The sequence below is a fragment of the Patella vulgata genome, chromosome 7 (genome assembly GCF_932274485.2).
Source record: "Patella vulgata chromosome 7, xgPatVulg1.2, whole genome shotgun sequence".
Lineage (NCBI taxonomy): Eukaryota > Metazoa > Mollusca > Gastropoda > Patellidae > Patella > Patella vulgata.
In genome coordinates this window covers 56,222,856-56,244,644 of record NC_065885.2, presented here as the reverse complement: position 1 = coordinate 56,244,644, position 21,789 = coordinate 56,222,856, and the positions used below count along the sequence as shown (strand labels likewise).

Sequence of the window (21,789 nt, the reverse complement as noted above, 5' to 3'; positions counted from 1 at the left end):
AAATGGGACAAATATTGAAGTGCATTCACCGAAACCCAAATCTACTTAGTACATATACATATATACGACATGTACTCTTAAATACCCGAATTTATTTCTATCCAAAATGTCAAATAGCGTTGTTATCAGCCCTTAATAAAAATTAATCGGTCACTTTTTCTACAATATATACAATGTTTTGGATATACTACTATGTATTTACCTATATTATTTGTGTTGGGAATAGATAAGATTATAAACTTTGTCCCTTAATGACACACAGGTACACAAAAACAACATAACGATAAAGATAACCCTCCTGGTTATTGGTCGTCATTTTACGATAAAACTATATTTAATAACAAAACAGGCCACACCTCTAACATAACAACACCAGCAGTTTGAAAACACAGGATCGTTATAATAATGTAAGTTGAAGATCATTTTATAAAAACATGTGATTTATTGTTTTATTGTTTTATATGCATCATCGAGGAGGGTTCACTAGTCCTCGGGTGCACTAGTCCACTGCTATAAAAATACTATAAATATGGGTATCAAAAAAAAACCAAAAAAAACCCCAACAGGTATATCATGTCGCGATGTCGTGGTGTCGCCCTTCATACGGCGGCAACTCGACATCACGACATTTTAATACGACAACACGACATTTTAGTCCGACAATACGACATTTTTACCCGACACCACGACATTAAAAATATCGTAATGTCGCGTAAAAATGTCGTATTGTCCTGTTAAAATGTCATGTTCCCCAGTATTTTGCAGCGTGGTCTCCCCCACTCACCCGCCCACCCCTGGACACGCGGCTGATTTTTATGTGATTTGCGGTGGATAGATCAATACAAAATTACAGCAAGAAATGTTTATGTGAAATGATGAGAACAAAACCACCCATAAGTAGTATCGGGGGCCCAAAGTGAAAACCTTGTCTAAAATCCTTGAGAGGCACTTAGCAATGGATTTATGATATAATACTAGAACACTTATTATGGATACAATCACTTGGTTTATTACACTGCAACGTTTCAACAACACTTGTAAAATCGTGTTGAAACATTACAGTATATTAAGTGTAGTTTAATGGTCGAGTGTGGAACATTAAGTAATATATTGATATTGTAGGAGTGCGTTAGCACCAGTTATATATCTATATGTTACGCAATGTCTTGCACAAGACCCTTAAACAACTTAAAATACAGAACTACCAAGCACGTGCATTTCAATTAAATACGCCACACGGGTCCAATATTTTACCTAGTATAAATAATATACCCTTGGCACATTGTCCGTACAATTATTTGAAATCATGACATGCCAACATTAAACCAAGTGTTTGTATCCGTACTAAGTGTGCTAGTATGTACTCTATCTAATGTTGGCGGTTGCCAGGGCCAGTAACTTAGGGAAACCCAACAATTTAACAGACAATTTTTTAATGGTAGCTTAAACATTTGATAATAATAAAGCTAGTAGTAATAATATATATTATAGTAAAGACTGTTGATTACAGGTGCGCTGTTAAAGGGTTATTAAATGTTACTTATTGTACGTATTAACAATCTACTTAAATTTGACTAGCTTTGAATAACAGTGGCCGGCGCTGTTCGGTTCACTGGTCTATTGGTCCCTATAATAACCAATTGCAGCGATATAGTTAGGACTTTGATGACAGAGAGAGAGAGAGAGGGGGGGGGGGGGTAGCGTCCACTCGACAAACTAGGGTATTTCGGGGCCAATACACGGTTCAATATTATTTCAATAATTCGCTTGCGCGTAGGGGTCTATAGCAGTGGGAGGAAACCGGAGGACCCGGAGAAAACCCACGGGGTTGGACAGGCGACCCTACTTCTTGTCACGTACAACCGGGAAATCGAAACTCTACCAGTTGACTCAATGACAGATTTTATGGTACAGCACGCACGTGCTAACCATTTAGCCATCCAACCCCCTAGTTTAAAGTAGTCGCACACTGAAATATGTCGACTTAGTCACTCCTGAGCACCCGCGTGATCCTGTTAGATACATCAGGTACAAATACATTTCAGATTTAGTTGTGCACACGGTTATCTCAGTCAAAATCAGTTACAGTGTGGAGCCACGGTGGCTCAGTGTGTAAGGCGTTGGCTCGCTAAGCTGGAGGTGCCGAGTTCGATCCTGATGTTGACCGAGAAAGTTCATCAGAAGTTTCTAGCGTGGTTCCCCTTGTAATGGTACAGGATCCTGGCAGTCGTTCGGTTGGGACGAAACACAAGCAATCTAATTAATGGTTAGCACGTGCGCGCTGTATCATAAAGCCTATCATTGAGTCAACTGGCGTGGTTTCGAATCCCCGGTTGTACGTGACAAGGAGTAGGGTCGCCTGTCCAACCTCGTGGGTTTTCTCCGGGTCCTCCGGTTTCCTCCAACTGCTAAAGACCCCTACGCGCAAGCGAATTATTGAAATAAAATTAAACCATATGTTAGTCCCGAAATGACCTAGTTTGTGTCGAGTGGACGTTAAACCCCATTTCTCGCTCTCTCTCTTAATTCTTATGTCAGACCGGGCCTTTTTTACAGCGCCCATAATGTTTTGCATTTTAAACAATTCAAAAGCCTGGGATGCCTAGCAATTTTTGGGATGGGGTAGGGTTGAGCACAAGCCAGTGTTAACAGGTTTAGTTTCATCTCATTCAAACTTCTCTAATCTAATCTAACATTACACGTCAATGTTCGTCTCGGTCATCTCAATCTAACATGAGGCGTCAATGTTCGTCTCGTTCATGTCAATAACCAACTAAACAACTCTCAGGGTCTTATTGTTGACGATATTTTAAATAATTATCAGTCGATGCCCGACCTCCCTCGAGTCACTTTCATGTTCGGGGAGAGAGACGCGTTATCTAACGCATTTGGTTTAGGTCATTAGGTCTGTGTCGAGTGGGCGTTACCCCCCCCCCCCCTCTCTCTCTCTCCCTCTCTGTGATTTAATATATATTGTACATATTATACGCTCAAACTAATCAAAATAAACCTATTTGGCTTTCTTTTGTATCGTATTCGCAATGCCTTAAAACCGTATAATATTGTGTTTGAAATAAACACTGCTTAAACGAAAATTTATCTCCGCACCAAACTGTATAAATTATAAAGGGCGTCATTTTTCTAGAACATCTGGTGACACTTATTAATTTAAGTGTTCACATAGCAAACGATTTTGTTGTTTTACATACATAAATACAACTAAAGATTAATCATTTTTGACAATGGCTTTATTTGATATCTGTTATTGTTGAGGTGGGCGGGTCATTTTTTATGTAGATTTCAACTGTCAAAGTTAATATAATCCCTAGCAACGCATAAATAGCACACACGACTTCTATAAGGGGTGTACTGGCTGAAAAGTTCTAAGCCTGTAATAGATGGATCAATTGGGTTGAAACAAACTTTTGTCACCAACAAGTACAATCATTGAATGAATTATGGACATAAGAACTACATCTGTAGTGTTATTATTGTCTTCGTACCAATACCAAACCATTTAAAATCACCAGAAATGAACAAAACTGGCTATAGTACAATCATCAATTCCAATCATCCAATCAGACTGTTGCAGCTGCATTCACAAATAATAATCGATTCCCGAAAATTTTGCACAAAGTAGAGTGACTCCAGACAAAATGGTTTAATTCATAGTCAATACGTGGTATTCAATTTAAAGAAAATTGTAATAGTGTTTTACTAGATTTCGGACACTTTATTTTGCTAACTAGATGAAATAATAATTTTTGTTTTCACTTTACCCGTCGGCCCAAAAAGTCAGATTGCCCAAGAATTAGGCCGAATGGTTACCACGTGCGCGCTGTATCATAAGGTCTGTCATTAAGTCAACTGGCGTGGTTTCGATTCCCCGGTTGTACGTGACAAGGAGTATGGTCGCCTGTCCAACCTCGGGGTTTTCTCCCGGTCCTCCGGTTTCTTCCCACTGCTAAAGACCCCTAAGCGCAAGGGAATTATTGAAATAAAATTGAACCATATCTTAGTCCCGAAATAACCTATAGTTTGTGTCGAGTGGACGTTAAACCCCATCTCTCTCTCTCTCTCTCTCTCTCTCTCTCTCTCACACACACACACATGCTCGGATGTTTGGTACTTAGGAGAGTCTATGGTTAATTACATTGAGTGTCTTAGTGGGTGTTATAATAGCTCTTTAAAGAAGAATGGACTTTAATCTTTATAGGTCAAAGCCACAGCACCTTGACGGTTCTGTAGTTATGTAACCGGAGATTTTGTACTTTATTCTTAGATAATGGCAAACACAAATCCTTTGACGTCATCAGCGCCGTCAATGACACCTTTGCACATTAGTTGTTCTACAGACCACAAACCAAGAGCGTGATCAGCTAAACAAAGGTTTATTCAAGCGCTATAATCGGGCTTTTGTTTGATCAAATAAGCGCACAGTGTAGCATAATAGAATGTATGCTATAATTTGCGATGTATACATACCAAAGCATACATTATAGTATATAATCGCGTTACATATCTACATAACCTTGTGTACGCGATTATTTGGTAACAGCCGGCGTATACATATATAAATACATGCATATATATACGAGAAGGATATACTGTGAATACATTAGCTGTAAACCAGTCATACATCCTCTTAGTCGATCCTACCTGTTTAGTGTCACGTACTGCACAATTATAAATCTTTAAACATCCTGTTAAATTCAATAAGGTATAGTTATTATTTTTTTTTATTTAAGTTGGTTTGTTTTTAAATACGCATCAGAGATAGAAAGCTACTTTGCAGTAAAGAGGTAAATTGATTTTTGTATACTCTATACTCAACGAATTGCACTATTTGTTGAAATAACAAACATAGCAACCGCAATTTACTCTCTTGTCTTAAAAAAACAATCTGAAACATTATTTACTGACATTTGATACATAAACACGGCATAAGACTTCTGAAGGTCATTGCCTCGCGACTCTGTTCTTTCAAGTAGATTCTGTGATATGCCAGTAAAAACGATCAGTTAATTATTTATTTATCTATGTGGCGTTATAACACTTTTTATTTATTTTGTTTTTTTGTGGGGTTGGGATAGAGAGTTCACTTTGGCTAACCGTTTTGTCGGTCTTCATTACCCCAATCAGTGCAGAAAAGTAGGACGCTAAGCCTCATTTTATTTAATTTCTAACAGTTTTGACAGTTGTGGAAATATTATTGTTGTTGCGTTATCTTATAAACCTCAGAATTTCGGGACAGAAGTGACCAAAAAAGGGGGCTCTCTCTGACCGACAATCATCACAATACAATTTATGTGTTGAACTTTCTTTATTCATGTTTTGTAAATAAATGTCGGAAACCAAAATAAACTTCACCAAAACGGTTCACAATCTGTTCTTAAATCCTTAATAGCTAACATATCAAAGACTATCCAATCAATTTCTGGGAAGGCGTTATAACTGCTAAATCTAGGCTGTATTTATAATATTAATAACATTATGATATCGTTACTAAATAACAAAAATAGGGAAGGACCCGAAACAGATCCCTGAGACACATCATTCGATTTATAATCATTAACAATAATTAGCGTATATTCTATCCTTTATTTTTATTTTATTTTATTTTATTTTTATTTTGCTTTTTTCTTAATGACTACTTTTCGGATCACTTTGAACTCTTTGGGATTGATGGGAAGGTGGGTGGTGGCTAGTAAATAAAGAAATAATCAGACGTCTACACATATCAACTGCGGGAACTCTACAAAAATGGTCAAAATGTAACGTTTCCGGATAGTCAGTTTGAGGTCAATATATTTATTATTTCACACTTTGTGTTTGTGAAATTTTTGTCGCTTTCATCTTTAGCTTAAATTTATGGAAATTAACCCTCAAAATTTCGAAAGATATCGTAAAAGCCAATCCTTAGACGTATATAATTTTCTTATTTGTTTAATTTATGTCGCGTTCGAATTACCGTTTAGCACAATAAAAAAAAGTATTAAGTGCATGATCAACACGGAATTAAGGCTAATGGATCCGGGATGACGTTAGCCATAATAATTTGTATCGTGTCTCTAGAAATTGAGCCGTGCGACATCCGACTATAGGTTTTGTGCTATAAATCACGCGATATTTTTACGTCTGCACTGGAAGTGACGTTATTTTGTATCTTCGTCCATTTCAGCATAACATTTGGATGGAAAATATTAATTTACAAAATGAACTTTACTATCTGGATATTCCTTGTCAAAGCACGCAATACAGGGTGAAGGGGTCGATTTTTAAATTTCATTTTATGTTTAAGCAATTTTGATTTAAAGGTGTAAAATCAAAAATTAATTTCTGATTTCGGTCATTTCTGAGAAAAATGTAATTTTGTATACGTTTCTTAACGCCATTTTTATTCCCTTAAAGGCGTTAATTTCTGTTCGATTTTCATAAAATTTTCACAATTTGATGACTGTGGTCATGGTTATTATCATAAACCAATTAAAACTCTTTATTTTTACAGTAAGTTATGCCATTTTTTCAATACTTTTTTCTAATCCGGGGATCACGTGGCTAAGTGGGTGAGACGCTAGCTCGCTAGCCTGGAGGTCGGGTGTTCGATCCCTGCATTGGCCGAGACATGGTTCAATTTTATTTCAATAATTCACCTGCTCGTAGGGGTCTTTAGCAGTGGGAAGAAAACGAAGGACCCGGAGAAAACCCACGAGGTTGGACAGGCGACCCTACTCCTTGTCAAGCACAACCGGGGAATCGAAACCACGCCAGTTGACCCAATGACAGACTTTATGATACAGCGCGCACGTGCAAACCATTCAGCCACCCCCCCCCCCTCCCCATATAGCTAAGGTATTTACAATTTATCCGATGACAAAGTAAATTTCTAAATTGAGATTTTACTGAGAACTAGACAATTTTGTAAGCGTCGATCGTTGAAGATGCATTATTATGTAAGAGCTAAATCCGCCTATTGCAGATATTTCTTTTGGCCTCAAATGTTATATAAATTATTAATTGTAATTTAGTCGCATGACAAACAGACAAACCCATAATCAACTCTCGAGACTATCGGATGATCGTGAATTTAAATAGATTGAAACACGATCGCCATTATTAATAATTTGATTTAAAAATGGATACCCGGGAATATTTTTCGTAACAATGGTAACAATGAAAATCGAGAGCACGCCATTTTTTTTTTTTATCAAAACTTCCAATGTTGATAACTTCGCTAAGAATAAAGTAATTTGTCTGAAATTTTCAAGATATTCCTTTTTCATTTTCTATTTTTATATTATTATAGCGAGAACTATCAGCTATTCATCTAAATCTTACATTAGACATCTTTAAGTTTTTTGATGATAGATGGATTTTTATAAAATTGTCACCATTCGATACCATCATCGATTACATCGAATTGTGTGCAATTAAAGATTGACACCGGCAGTGATGCCAAATTAGCACAAACTATATTGATAAAGTATTGATTGATTTTACTAGAAAATCTATAGCACACATGGAACCGGATGCATTATTGCATTTGTGACCTGATATATTTATCGGGTCTGCGAGCTAACTAAACACTTTTAATGTATTTTTAAGCTAATGTATTTGTTATTATATTCCCCCTTTTATTATATAGTTCTGTGTGTTTTACGGTTAGATATAAATATTAAGGTCAACTGCAGATTTCGTCAAGACGAAAATAGGGTTAGGGCACGTGATTATTGACTAGGTAGTGCGAAATCTGCAGTCGGCATTAATATTTAAACCTAACCGTGCTTTCGTATAAGGGGTCCCATCTTCATTTTCCCGGTTGGTGCAGAATAGAAAGCCGTTAAACTTCATTTTATTCCTTTTGTTGTTTGGGAGTTGGTTACGTGGATTTTCGGGTCTTACGACCCTTTATCAAATGTTTTAATTGCATCCGGTAGCGTACGGGTCGGGTTGGCAATGCAGTCACAGAAAGCGTTTTAATCATTGCTCCTCTATATTTTGCACTGAGCCGCTTTTGAACCTTGGGGTTCAAATTCAAACTAGAATCTTCAAGACTAATATTACAATTATAATCTCACTTAGTATTATTCATATTAAAATACCATTCGAATAAAATATGGTAAAGTAACATGTTGGTATATTGGACATCAAAGCCAGTTGGAATTCTGGCACCCAACCCCCCACCCCCTAAAAAAAAAATAAAGAAAAAATAAAATAGCACAAAGGATAATCATTTTATGATAATATGAAGTGTTTTATTTGATTTTCAATGTATTTACTACAAACTCTATTCATGAAGGGAGGGGGTGGGGTGGATGGCTTAATAGTAAGAAAGTGTGCGCTGTATCACACGGTCTGCCATTGAGTTAACAGGCGGGGTTTCGATTCCCCGGTTGTACGTGACAAGGAGTAGGGTCGCCTGTCCAACCTCGTGGGTTTTCTCCGGGTCCTCCGGTTTCCACCCACTGCTAAAATCTACGCGCAAGCGAATTATTGAAATAAAATTGAACCATGTGTTAGTCCCGAAATGGCCTAGTTTGTGTCGAGTGGACGTTAAACCCCATTCTCTCTCTCTCTCTCTATTCATGAAATAAGAACATCTATTCATGAAATAAGAACATTTATTTTTGTATTTTATGTAATATGAAAGTATAAAGTATTATGTCTGATGCAATATGTGGTATTAAAGGTCAACTAAATTCAAGTTAAGGGTTAAAAACGTGACAATATTTTCAGATCACTTTGTTATCTTACCTGTATTGTACTGCGTGTCATTGGATGTTATCATATCTTTAGAAGGTCACCTATAACGTCAAAGATAGTCTAAATATTTCAACACCCACCGTCAAGGTTCCGTTGAAATTACGAAGTTCATGTATTATAGTTTTTTAAAGGATGATTGGGTGGCAGAGTGGTCTGACACATGCTTTGTGATATCATTAGGTCTGTTATCAAGTGATGTCATGGGTTTAGGTTTGAACGTTATACAAGAAATACGTATGATTGCCTTCCTGGTTTCTCAAGGTACTCTGCTTTCATCCCACTTCTAAAAATCCTTGCAAGCGAATTATTGTCATAAAAATATGCCATAAAAGATATATATTGTTAGTGATCTAGGTCTTTTTCATTTTACCGTCATGGTGTGAGCCCTGGATATGCAACACATGTATCTGAATAAATTATTTTCTGCTGCACCCGGGCCAATGAAGACGGGCATACGCCGTACAGTGTAGTACTACGATAGAAATTTTGTCGGGATAGTGACGCTACGACCTTAGTCTCTAATTCAAATTGCAATTGTCGAAAGGTAGGCCGTAGTGCCGCTGTCAGTGCAAAATTCCCCCATATCACACTGTATGGCATATGCCTGTCTCATTATCCTGGTAGATGAGAAAAGTAGGACATTTATGTTAAACCCGCTGTATCATAAAGTCTGTCATTGAGTCAACTGGCGTGGTTTCGATTTCTCGGTTGTACGTGACAAGGAGTAGGGTTGCCTATCCAACCTCTAGGTTTTCTTTATTCATGTTTTGTAAATAAATGTCGGAAACCAAAATAAACTTCACCAAAACGGTTCACAATCTGTTCTTAAATCCTTAATAGCTAACATATCAAAGACTATCCAATCAATTTCTGGGAAGGCGTTATAACTGCTAAATCTAGGCTGTATTTATAATATTAATAACATTATGATATCGTTACTAAATAACAAAAATAGGGAAGGACCCGAAACAGATCCCTGAGACACATCATTCGATTTATAATCATTAACAATAATTAGCGTATATTCTATCCTTTATTTTTATTTTATTTTATTTTATTTTTATTTTGCTTTTTTCTTAATGACTACTTTTCGGATCACTTTGAACTCTTTGGGATGGATGGGAAGGTGGGTGGTGGCTAGTAAATAAAGAAATAATCAGACGTCTACACATATTAACTGCGGGAACTCTACAAAAATGGTCAAAATGTAACGTTTCCGGATAGTCAGTTTGAGGTCAATATATTTATTATTTCACACTTTGTGTTTGTGAAATTTTTGTCGCTTTCATCTTTAGCTTAAATTTATGGAAATTAACCCTCAAATTTTCGAAAGATATCGTAAAAGCCAATCCTTAGACGTATATAATTTTCTTATTTGTTTAATTTATGTCGCGTTCGAATTACCGTTTAGCACAATAAAAAAAAGTATTAAGTGCATGATCAACACGGAATTAAGGCTAATGGATCCGGGATGACGTTAGCCATAATAATTTGTATCGTGTCTCTAGAAATTGAGCCGTGCGACATCCGACTATAGGTTTTGTGCTATAAATCACGCGATATTTTTACGTCTGCACTGGAAGTGACGTTATTTTGTATCTTCGTCCATTTCAGCATAACATTTGGATGGAAAATATTAATTTACAAAATGAACTTTACTATCTGGATATTCCTTGTCAAAGCACGCAATACAGGGTGAAGGGGTCGATTTTTAAATTTCATTTTATGTTTAAGCAATTTTGATTTAAAGGTGTAAAATCAAAAATTAATTTCTACGTTTCTTAACGCCATTTTTATTCCCTTAAAGACGTTAATTTCTGTTCGATTTTCATAAAATTTTCACAATTTGATGACTGTGGTCATGGTTATTATAATAAACCAATTAAAACTCTTTATTTTTACAGTAAGTTATGCCATTTTTTCAATACTTTTTTCTAATCCGGGGATCACGTGGCTAAGTGGGTAAGACGCTAGCTCGCTAGCCTGGAGGTCGGGTGTTCGATCCCTGCATTGGCCGAGAAAGTTCATCCAGATTTTCCGGCGTGGTTCTCCCTTGTCAGTGATGCAGGGCGGAGGGGCTGACAAGGAAAGCTGTCTAGGCGTTCGGATGGGACGAAAAACCGAGGTCCCGTGTACACATTGGCGTGCACGTAAAAGATCCCTTGGCAGTTGGAATTCGATATAAGAGTAGACCGTAGTGCCGCTGTCCGGGCAAAATTTCCCTCATAGCACACTGTCTGGCGTATGCCCGTCTTCATTAGCCCAGGTTAGGAGCAGAACAGTAGGACGTTAAACTCCATTTCAGAATGTTGTACTCATTCTATTTTTATTCTGCGGCATTTCGATTAAATATGATAAAGCGTGTAAATTAGTACAGCTACGGGGAGAGAGAGAGAGAGAGAGAGAGAGAGAGAGGTTTAACGTCCAATCGACACAAACTAGGTCATTTCGGGACTAACATGGTTCAATTTTATTTCAATAATTCACCTGCTCGTAGGGGTCTTTAACAGTGGGAAGAAAACGAAGGACCCGGAGAAAACCCACGAGGTTGGACAGGCGACCCTACTCCTTGTCACGCACAACCGGGGAATCGAAACCACGCCAGTTGACCCAATGACAGACTTTATGATACAGCGCGCACGTGCAAACCATTCAGCCACCCCCCCCTCCCTCCCCATATAGCTAAGGTATTTACAATTTATCCGATGACAAAGTAAATTTCTAAATTGAGATTTTACTGAGAACTAGACAATTTTGTAAGCGTCGATCGTTGAAGATGCATTATTATGTAAGAGCTAAATCCGCCTATTGCAGATATTTCTTTTGGCCTCAAATGTTATATAAATTATTAATTGTAATTTAGTCGCATGACAAACAGACAAACCCATAATCAACTCTCGAGACTATCGGATGATCGTGAATTTAAATAGATTGAAACACGATCGCCATTATTAATAATTTAATTTAAAAATGGATACCCGGGAATATTTTTCGTAACAATGGTAACAATGAAAATCGAGAGCACGTCATTTTTTTTTTATCAAAACTTCCAATGTTGATAACTTCGCTAAGAATAAAGTAATTTGTCTGAAATTTTCAAGATATTCCTTATCTATTTTTATATTATTATCAGCTATTCATCTAAATCTTACATTAGGCATCTTTAAGTTTTTTGATGATAGATGGATTTTTATAAAATTGTCACCATTCGATACCATTATCGATTACATCGAATTGTGTGCAATTAAAGATTGCCACCGGCAGTGATGCCATTCTAGCACAAACTATATTGATAAAGTATTGATTGATTTTACTAGAAAATCTATAGCACACATGGAACCGGATGCCTTATTGCATTTGTGACCTGATATATTTATCGGGTCTGCGAGCTAACTAAACACTTTTAATGTATTTTTAAGCTAATGTATTTGTTATTATATTCCCCCTTTTATTATATAGTTCTGTGTGTTTTACGGTTAGATATAAATATTAAGGTCAACTGCAGATTTCGTCAAGACGAAAATAGGGTTAGGGCACGTGATTGTTGACTAGGTTGTGCGAAAACTGCAGTCGGCATTAATATTTAGACCTCACCGTGCTTTCGTATAAGGGGTCCCATCTTCATATTCCCGGTTGGTGCAGAATAGAAAGACGTTAAACTTCATTTTATTCCTTTTGTTGTTTGGGAGTTGGTTACGTGGATTTTCGGGTCTTACGACCCTTTATCAAATGTTTTAATTGCATCCGGTAGCGTACGACCGGGTTGGCAATGCAGTCACAGAAAGCGTTTTAATCATTGCACTGAGCCGCTTTTGAACCTTGGGGTTCAAATTCAAACTAGAATCTTCAAGACTAATATTACAATTTATATTAACACGAATCTCACTTAGTATTATTCATATTAAAATACCATTCGAATAAAATATGGTAAAGTAACATGTTTCTATATTGAACATCAAAGCCAGTTGGAATTCTGGCACCCCCCCCCCCCCCTAAAAAAAAAATAAAGAAAAAATAAAATGGCACAAAGGATAATCATTTTATGATAATATGAAGTGTTTTATTTTATTTTCAATGTATTTACTACAAACTCTATTCATGAAGGGAGGGGGTGGGGTGGATGGCTTAATAGTAAGAAAGTGCGCGCTGTATCACACGGTCTGCCATTGAGTTAACAGGCGGGGTTTCGATTCCCCGGTTGTACGTGACAAGGAATAGGGTCGCCTGTCCAACCTCGTGGGTTTTCTCTGGGTCCTCCGGTTTCCACCCACTGCTAAAATCTACGCGCAAGCGAATTATTGAAATAAAATTGAACCATGTGTTAGTCCCGAAATGGCCTAGTTTGTGTCGAGTGGACGTTAAACCCCATTCTCTCTCTCTCTCTCTCTCTATTCATGAAATAAGAACATTTATTTTTGTATTTTATGTAATATGAAAGTATAAAGTATTATGTCTGATGCAATATGTGGTATTAAAGGTCAACTAAATTCAAGTTAAGGGTTAAAAACGTGACAATATTTTCAGATCACTTTGTTATCTTACCTGTATTGTACTGCGTGTCATTGGATGTTATCATATCTTTAGAAGGTCACCTATAACGTCAAAGATAGTCTAAATATTTCAACACCCACCTTCAAGGTTCCGTTGAAATTACGAAGTTCATGTATTATAGTTTTTTAAAGGATGATTGGGTGGCAGAGTGGTCTGACACATGCTTTGTGATATCATTAGGTCTGTTATCAAGTGATGTCATGGGTTTAGGTTTGAACGTTATACAAGAAATACGTATGATTGCCTTCCTGGTTTCTCAAGGTACTCTGGTTTCATCCCACTTCTAAAAATCCTTGCAAGCGAATTATTGTCATAAAAATATGCCATAAAAGATATATATTGTTAGTGATCTAGGTCTTTTTCATTTTACCGTCATGGTGTGAGCCCTGGATATGCAACACATGTATCTGAATAAATTATTTTCTGCTGCACCCGGGCCAATGAAGACGGGCATACGCCGTACAGTGTAGTACTACGATAGAAATTTTGTCGGGATAGTGACGCTACGACCTTAGTCTCTAATTCAAATTGCAATTGTCGAAAGGTAGGCCGTAGTGCCTGTATGGCATATGCCTGTCTCATTATCCTGGTTGATGAGAAAAGTAGGACATTTATGTTAAACCCGCTGTATCATAAAGTCTGTCATTGAGTCAACTGGCGTGGTTTCGATTTCTCGGTTGTACGTGACAAGGAGTAGGGTCCTCCTGTTACCTCCCACTGCTTATGACCCCTATGCGCAAGCGAATTATTGAAATAAAATTGAACCATATGTTAGTCGCGAAATGAGCTAGTTTTTGTCGAGTGGACGTTAAACCCCATCTCTCTCTCTCCCCCCCCCCCCCCCCTCTCGCCCTTTTATTGTTATCTCGATTATCTAGGCATGTTAACGTAGTACATGTGAAAAAGGCTGCACCTTGACCCCCCCCCCCAATGACCATCAAAAAGTCACAGTAATTGGTCAGTTGTCATCCCCACTGTCACATTATTAATAAATATTGTATTGGATATATATTATTTTTAACACCGGAGTTTTTGAAATCTTATTCAAATTTAAAATTTTTATTCAAATTTGAAATTTTATTCAAATTTTATTCAAATTTGAAATTGTATTCAAATTTTATTCAATTGTCAATAAATAGCTGATTTCAGGGAGGTGAATAATGATGACTTTCGGTTATTCGGTAGTTTCAGTAACACGGTCATGTGTTATCTTCTCACGCCGTGTGATCTTATGTAACAATATGCGCATATTCATCATCATTCATGTGATAGCGTATACGTAAATGGGCCGATAATTGGCCTAATGAGTTACTAAATCTGATATTTGTCATTTGTCAGTATTCAATACAACTTCTATAGAAGAAACACTGGTTTCTGGTAATATTATCTTCCAATTTTTATTTTATTTTATATTGGGTACTTATAAAATTTTGAAATCAATTTCAATTCACATTTGTTTAAAGGCGATGTTTATGAAAGTGGGGACTCTTTGAAAAAATGACAACGAAGAAAGTTTGAATCAGGCCATATGGATCTGAAATGAAATGGGGTTTAACGTCATACTATTCCGTTCCGACTGGGCTAACGAAGGCGGGCATACGCCATAAAATGTGCTATGGGGGAAATTTTGCCCAGATAGCGGCGCTGTGGCCTACTCTTATATGCCAAGGGATCTTTTGAGTGCAAGCCAATGTGTACACGGGACCTCGGTTTTTCTCCCCACCCTAACGACTAGACAGCTGTCCTTGTCAGGCCCTCCGTCCTTCACCACTGACAAGGGGAAACCACGCAGGAAAATACCGGGAGCGAACCCGCGACCTCCAGGCTAGCATACGGGTCTGATAGACTAGAAATGAATCGAATCAACTTTTATTAAAATGAAAAGATGTCGGTTTTAAAACATTCTGCGTTCCTGTGCCAACAGGAGTAACGAAGACGGGCATAGCGGCATTTCCACATACTCTTCAACTGTCAAGGGGTTCTTTTACGTGCACGCCCATGTACACAGTTCAACCTCGGAGTTTTCGTCCTTTCCGAAAGACTAGATGCATTTCTTCTACACCCACCCTTTACAACTGAAGAAAATCAACTTGTACTATCCTCGAAGTTTCACAGATCATATTGATGAACAGGTCGGGGTTTTCGTCCTTTCCGAAGGACTAGACGTATTTCCTCCACACCCCAGCCTTTACCACAGAAGAGGGCAAAACTAGAAAAAAAATCAATTTGTACTATCCTGTTTTAGGACTTGAATGTAGCCTGAAAGCTTCACAAATCAAATTGATGAACAGCTCGGGGTTTTCGTCCTTTCCGAAGGACTAGATGTATTTCCTCCACACACCACCCTTTACCACCGAAGAGGGCAAAACTAGAAGAAAATGTATACTATTTTGAATATAGTCTGGAAGCTTCACAAATCAAATTGATGAACAGCTCTTGTTATAAATTCTAAATTGAAGTGTCTCGATCATTCGACATGTCGATCATAATTTGTTACATTGTATCTACTGCCATAGAAAATAGATTTACCAATCTTCTGAAACTAATTATTCGATTTTCTGCCTGACTTGTTACAATCCAGGGAACTATGTTTAAATGATACGAGTTAATAATTTCATATGTCATATTATACGAAAGCAAGTCTTGTCAAATATTCTCCGCTCAGACGCTTATTAGTCAGGACACGTACATGTCGGTATGTATTTCGCTTGTGTAGAGATCTTTGTGATTCTGAGTTGTTCTCTTAGGTTTTTGGAGTCACAGTGACTCAGTGAGTATTTGACGCTGGCTTACTATGTCCCAGGTTCGACCTCCATGTTGACCGAGCATATTTCTCAGAATCATTCAGTCTGGTTCCATTTTGTCTTTATACGGGACGGAGGAACAACATACTAAAACCAGAGTTACCATGTATAGGCCTACGTTTGAATGTATGACGTAATATGTCTGTCGTCATCAGCTCCGTTTTTACATAAAATAACGTCAAACCATAATATTTCATTTCATCTCTTAATAATCATAACTAAGACTGAATTTGTGAAGAAGAATAATGTATAAAAAGTATATGAACTTCTTATGACCTCGACTTAGTGATAAGTCAGTTATATGAACTTTATGCTGTCATATACAGGTCGCATTAGTTGCTATCTTCATTGACATACGCACAAAAAGATAAAATCAGAAATTCATAAACGGCCCCTTTAAAAGCTCTAATAACGGAAAATGTGTCTTTCTTTTCTTCAGAATATAACAAAAAGATGTCCGCGGGAATGTATTATGACGCTCGTGCATTGCCTAGGAAACAAAAGATATCCAAACCAAGATGGAAGCAATGGATTGAACTGATTTTGAATAGTGGTGGAAAGTTTGGACTGTCTAAAGCGTGCATAGTAAAACATTCTGGGGATATTGTAGCCTCGGTTGTAGGACTAGAAATAAACTTACAAGAATTCCAGGTAGGTTGATCATTTTGTTAATAATGCAGTATGATGTAGTAAATAAATAGAGGACAGTTGGTATGCTATAAGAGGGGACCCATGGTGACTTAACGAGTGGGCGCTGACTCGATAACCAAGGAGTCCCGGGATTTTCCAGCCGTGTATTTCCCCTTGCCTGTCGTGAAGGACGGGCCATCTAGTCATGCTGATCGGACCGTACTAAGAGTAGGCTGTAATCCGGAAACATTTCCCCCATAGCATAGTGCATGGCGTATATTTGACTTTATTATTCCGGCCCGTCTAGCAAAATAGACCGTTAAACCGGATTTCATTTCATTTCAGTGGGAATTCTATTAGGCATATTTAAACAAACGTAACATACTTGATTTAGGTGAAAATAAAATGTATGAATTGTGTTGGATCATATTTCGTTCCGTAATATTAAAGTAGTTAAGTCTCTAACTCAATATCATCCAAAGTCTTACACGTTGAAAATACGAATTATTTTTTAATTTACATCAACATTGATATTGTGATCTTACCGGGAAAAGATGGGATTCTGATATCCAATATTTAAGACAAAATAAACATTTTACCATTGATACACGAATCGTGTACCATAATGCGTTTCAGCGCAATTTGTAACAAGGGACTCGAAGAACGAGGTTAAACATATTGCACAAGTCATTTCAAATGGTGACGTCATATTCTAATCTAGGGAGCCTGCGCAATAAATACTATCGGTGTAGACTGGAATAACAAGACGCTGGACGTTGCCAAACAACTGATTTGAAATTACAGTAAAAACAGAAACGATTGAATGTAAATCAGTTTATATACATTTATATTACATTATTATATGCGTTCCGACCCATTTCTAGGTGCCAAAGAATAGCGATTGGGCTCCTTTAAATGTTAAAATTGTTACTTTAAAGGTATTCTCATAATTTTGAACACTAAAGTTTTATCATCCTACACCTGTGCACCATTTGAAATTTTACCGTTAATCAATTCCCATGATCTACACGCTAATGAAGACATGCGATATGCTATAAGGAAATTCCAACCGCCAAGGGTTTTTTTACGTTCCCGCCAATGTATACAGGAGACCTTGGTAGGGTGACCCACGCACCTACAGAAATACAGTCAACCGCTGATAGTTCGAGACTACCACTGAAGCGTGCACATTCGCCGTGTCGAGGCCAACTTTCTGACAGTATGATACTATAAATAGCCATGGCACGTGCAATTCTCTACAAATCTATCAACTATTACAGCCGTAAAAAAATTATTGTTGACGATTTTGAATAGCAGTAAAATTAAGCTTCTTGGTTATTACAGCAGATTTAGAAATTACGTTCGTTTCATTTTTTAAATCGCTTTATCATTAACTGTACCGTTAAGAGCGGCATCTTTTGGTTTAGTACAAATAATATCTCTGAAACACTCGGGTTAGACAGAAACATGATACTATCAGTAGTTTCATTTTACTTTTACAAGCTTCTTAAAACAATTGTTGAGCTAGCTAACGTGCTCATTTCTAAATTCAATTTCTTGTTCTAGCTTTCTGTTATGTTTCGTAAAAAAGTAGTCTTGATTATCCCGACCTGTCAATCAGCCCTAGAATGGTCGATAGACTGGTTAAGCGAGACTAATTTTAAAACAAGGGCACGTAACCTATCTTTTACTCAAAAGTGTCTGGATGTTATGGACGACACATGGAACCAGTTTTCAGTCTATTATTTATACATGATTAATGGTCATAGCTTATTAAGTACAACATGATCGTTTATTTAGTGACTATAATTGTGTGAAACTGATTTGAGGCTTGGCATATATATAAATATTGTGGCGAAATTGTCGAGATATATGGAGATATTTATTTATGGTGGGTCACCCTAACCTTGGTGTGTCACCTCACCTGAACGACTAGACATTGTTCCTTGCACCATTGACAGATGCTTGCTAATTACGTATCAGTGACTGTGTTTTATTTTTCAGGACCTCCACAAGGCGTTCAACTGTACGAATATCGATGTAGTGAGAGTCGGCGGAATAACATATTGCGTTAAAAGCCAAAATAGCAAACAGATGATAGCCTTCAATGGCGGAAAATACCTCATCATTACCAGATCTAAAACTCTTTTTATAATCAGTATCTGTACGTGTAAGAACAAATTAGATCTGGCAGCAGCCTGGTTGCAGAGAATTGGCGATAGCATAGATTGACACTTAATATACTTTTAACAAAATCATTCCTAGTAGTCGAGGTATGTGGAGCAATTTTCTTAATGCCAAAATGAATTCTACATGTAAATGTGCTCCAGTCATGATTGTATTAGTCTAAACTTAGTTTCAGAAGAGTGGGTGTATCATCAAATATCAGCAAAACGAGTCTTTGATAAAAGTGTATCATCTAAATATAACTAGGACGAAGACCCGGAAGTCTTAATCAATTCATCACATGAGTCAAAACATAATTATAAAGACGTCGTACGTACATACTTAAAATAACGATGTATGCACATACAAACCTAAGTATAAGATAGCGACGTTGTATGTACATCCAACATTATGTATGATAAAGACATTGAATGTACATCCCAGCATAAGTATAAGATAGCGACGTGGTGTGTACATCCAACCATTGCGTATGATAAAGACATTGAATGTACATCCCAGCATAAGTATGATAAGATAGCAACGTTGTATGTACATCCAAAAATTAAGTATGAATGTACGATAGAGACTTAGTATGTACGTCCAACATAAGTATGATAGGATAGAGACTTAGTATGTACATCCAAACATGAGTATGATAGGATAGAGACTTAGTATGTACATCCAAACATGAGTATGATAAGATAGAGACTTTGTATATACACCCAAACATAAGTATAAGATAGAGACGTTGTATGCACATTAAAACATGATATGTCCACCCATACATAAGCATGATACGACGGTACGCTGACACCCAAGTTCATTGGATGTCTGAACATTAAGTATGTATGACAAAGACGTTGGGTGTACATCCTAGCATTAGTATGCTCAGATAAAGATACGTCCTTAAGACGTTGTATGTGCATACTAATATAAGTATGATAAGACGTTGTATGTGCATATTAATATAAGTATGATAAGACGTTGTATGTGTATACTAATATAAGTATGATAAGACGTTGTATGTGCATACTAATATAAGTATGATAAGACGTTGTTTTATTTATTTATTTATTTTTAGAAATGGGATTTAACGGCCACGCGACACAAACTAGGTCATTTCGGGAGTAACATATGGTTTAATTTTATTTACATAATTCGCTTGCGCGTAGGGGTATTTAGCAGTGGGAGGAAACCGGAGGACCCGGAGAAAACCCACGAGGTTGGACATGCGACCCTACTCCTTGTCACGTACAACCGGGGATTCGAAACCACGCCAGTCGACTCAATGACAGACTTTATGATACAACACGCACACGCTAACCATTCAGCCCCCCCCCCGATAAGACGTTGTATGTGCATACTAATATAAGTATGATAAGACGATGTATGTGCATACTAATATAAGTAAACTCAGACGTTGTATGTGCAAAGTATGATAAGGCGTTGTATGTGGATACTAATATATAAATACGATACGACGTGTATGTGGATACTAATATAAGTATGATAAGACGTTGTATGTGCATACTAATATAAGTAAACTCAGACGTTGTATGTGCATACTAATATAAGTATGATAAGGCGTTGTATGTGAATACTAATATAAATATGATAAGACGTGTATGTGGATACTAATATAAGTATGATAAGACGTTGTATGTGCATACTAATATAAGTAAACTCAGACGTTGTATGTGCATACTAATATAAGTAAACTCAGACGTTGTAGGTACTAATATAAATACGATAAGACGTGTATGTGCATACTAATTTAAGTACGATAAGACGTAGTATGTGCATACTAATATAAGTATGATAAGACGTTATACGATAAGACATTGTAGAGGCATATTAACTAGACATCCTAACATTAGTATGACAAAGATGTAAAGTACACCAACCATAAGTATGAAGAAACATTACGTTTGTACGTGTGATCCTACAGAAGATAAACATTGTTGAGTGTATATCATAAAGACATGCAGTGGGAGTCGTGTGAACATGTATGTAATTAAATCAAAATGGTGTGTAATCCAGTTATTCGTATTTCATCTAATCATGTATATATATATATATATATATATATATATATATATATCTATAGTTTGAGATCAGGTATACATAAATATAACAACTGAATCAAAATATTATTATAGAACATAATAAAAGATACACATATATCTTGTCTGCTTAATGTATCTATTGTCAACTCAAAGAAAACACTTTTACCGGATATGAATAACTATAATTGTGTCATCCACAGGGCCCCCACAAAGGGGGAAGCTGAAGTGGGGGCGGGATATGCCCCGGGGCGACACATCTTGGGAGGGGCAAAGTGCATACCAGAATATTCAAAAGGGACACCTTTGAATATTTATGGACTAGCCGTCTTGGAGGCTGAGATAACAAATCACCGACCTTCGCTTTCCTGAACCTGTGTAAACCAGTTCCTATTTCAGCAAATAGAGGGGGTAGAATTATGATTTTTCCAAGATATATTATACAGAGAATCTCCTACTTGTCTTTTTTTTATATCAAAAAATATCAACACAAGTCCATAAAGTAAAAGAACGAGGCTCTGCCGAGTTTTTTTTTTTTACTTTATCAACGAGTGTTGATACTTTTTCATATCAAAAAAGACGAGTAGGAGATTCTATTTTATCACCCAATCCCTTCTTACATGCACAAATAAATAAATATAATTCTTTGCTATAGATTTCACTTTTACTGAACCTGGTTACATTACGACGTAGTTATACATCATTTTTTGACAGCAATTCAATGTGTGTGAAATAGCTTTATTTAACATCCGCTTCCACCAAAGTGATATCGCAGACAACAGCAATTCAACCATTGAAAAGCCCTTTATATT

At 36.9% G+C, this 21,789-nt stretch overlaps 1 long non-coding RNA gene across 3 annotated transcripts; it reads left to right on the top strand.

Annotated features, from left to right (window-relative positions):
• The first annotated feature begins 307 nt into the window (after positions 1–307).
• Positions 308–21,089, top strand: LOC130013553 (uncharacterized). Of its 3 annotated transcripts, none has more exons than XR_008788745.1 (3): positions 308–407; positions 16,558–16,769; positions 18,753–21,089. It is a non-coding gene; the product is annotated as an uncharacterized LOC130013553 (long non-coding RNA). The 3 variants fall into 3 exon arrangements; XR_008788743.1 differs by lacking the exon at positions 308–407 and adding an exon at positions 4,564–4,720; XR_008788744.1 differs by lacking the exon at positions 308–407 and adding an exon at positions 4,722–4,802 and having other exon boundaries at positions 18,753–21,088.
• The last annotated feature ends 700 nt before the right edge of the window (positions 21,090–21,789 follow it).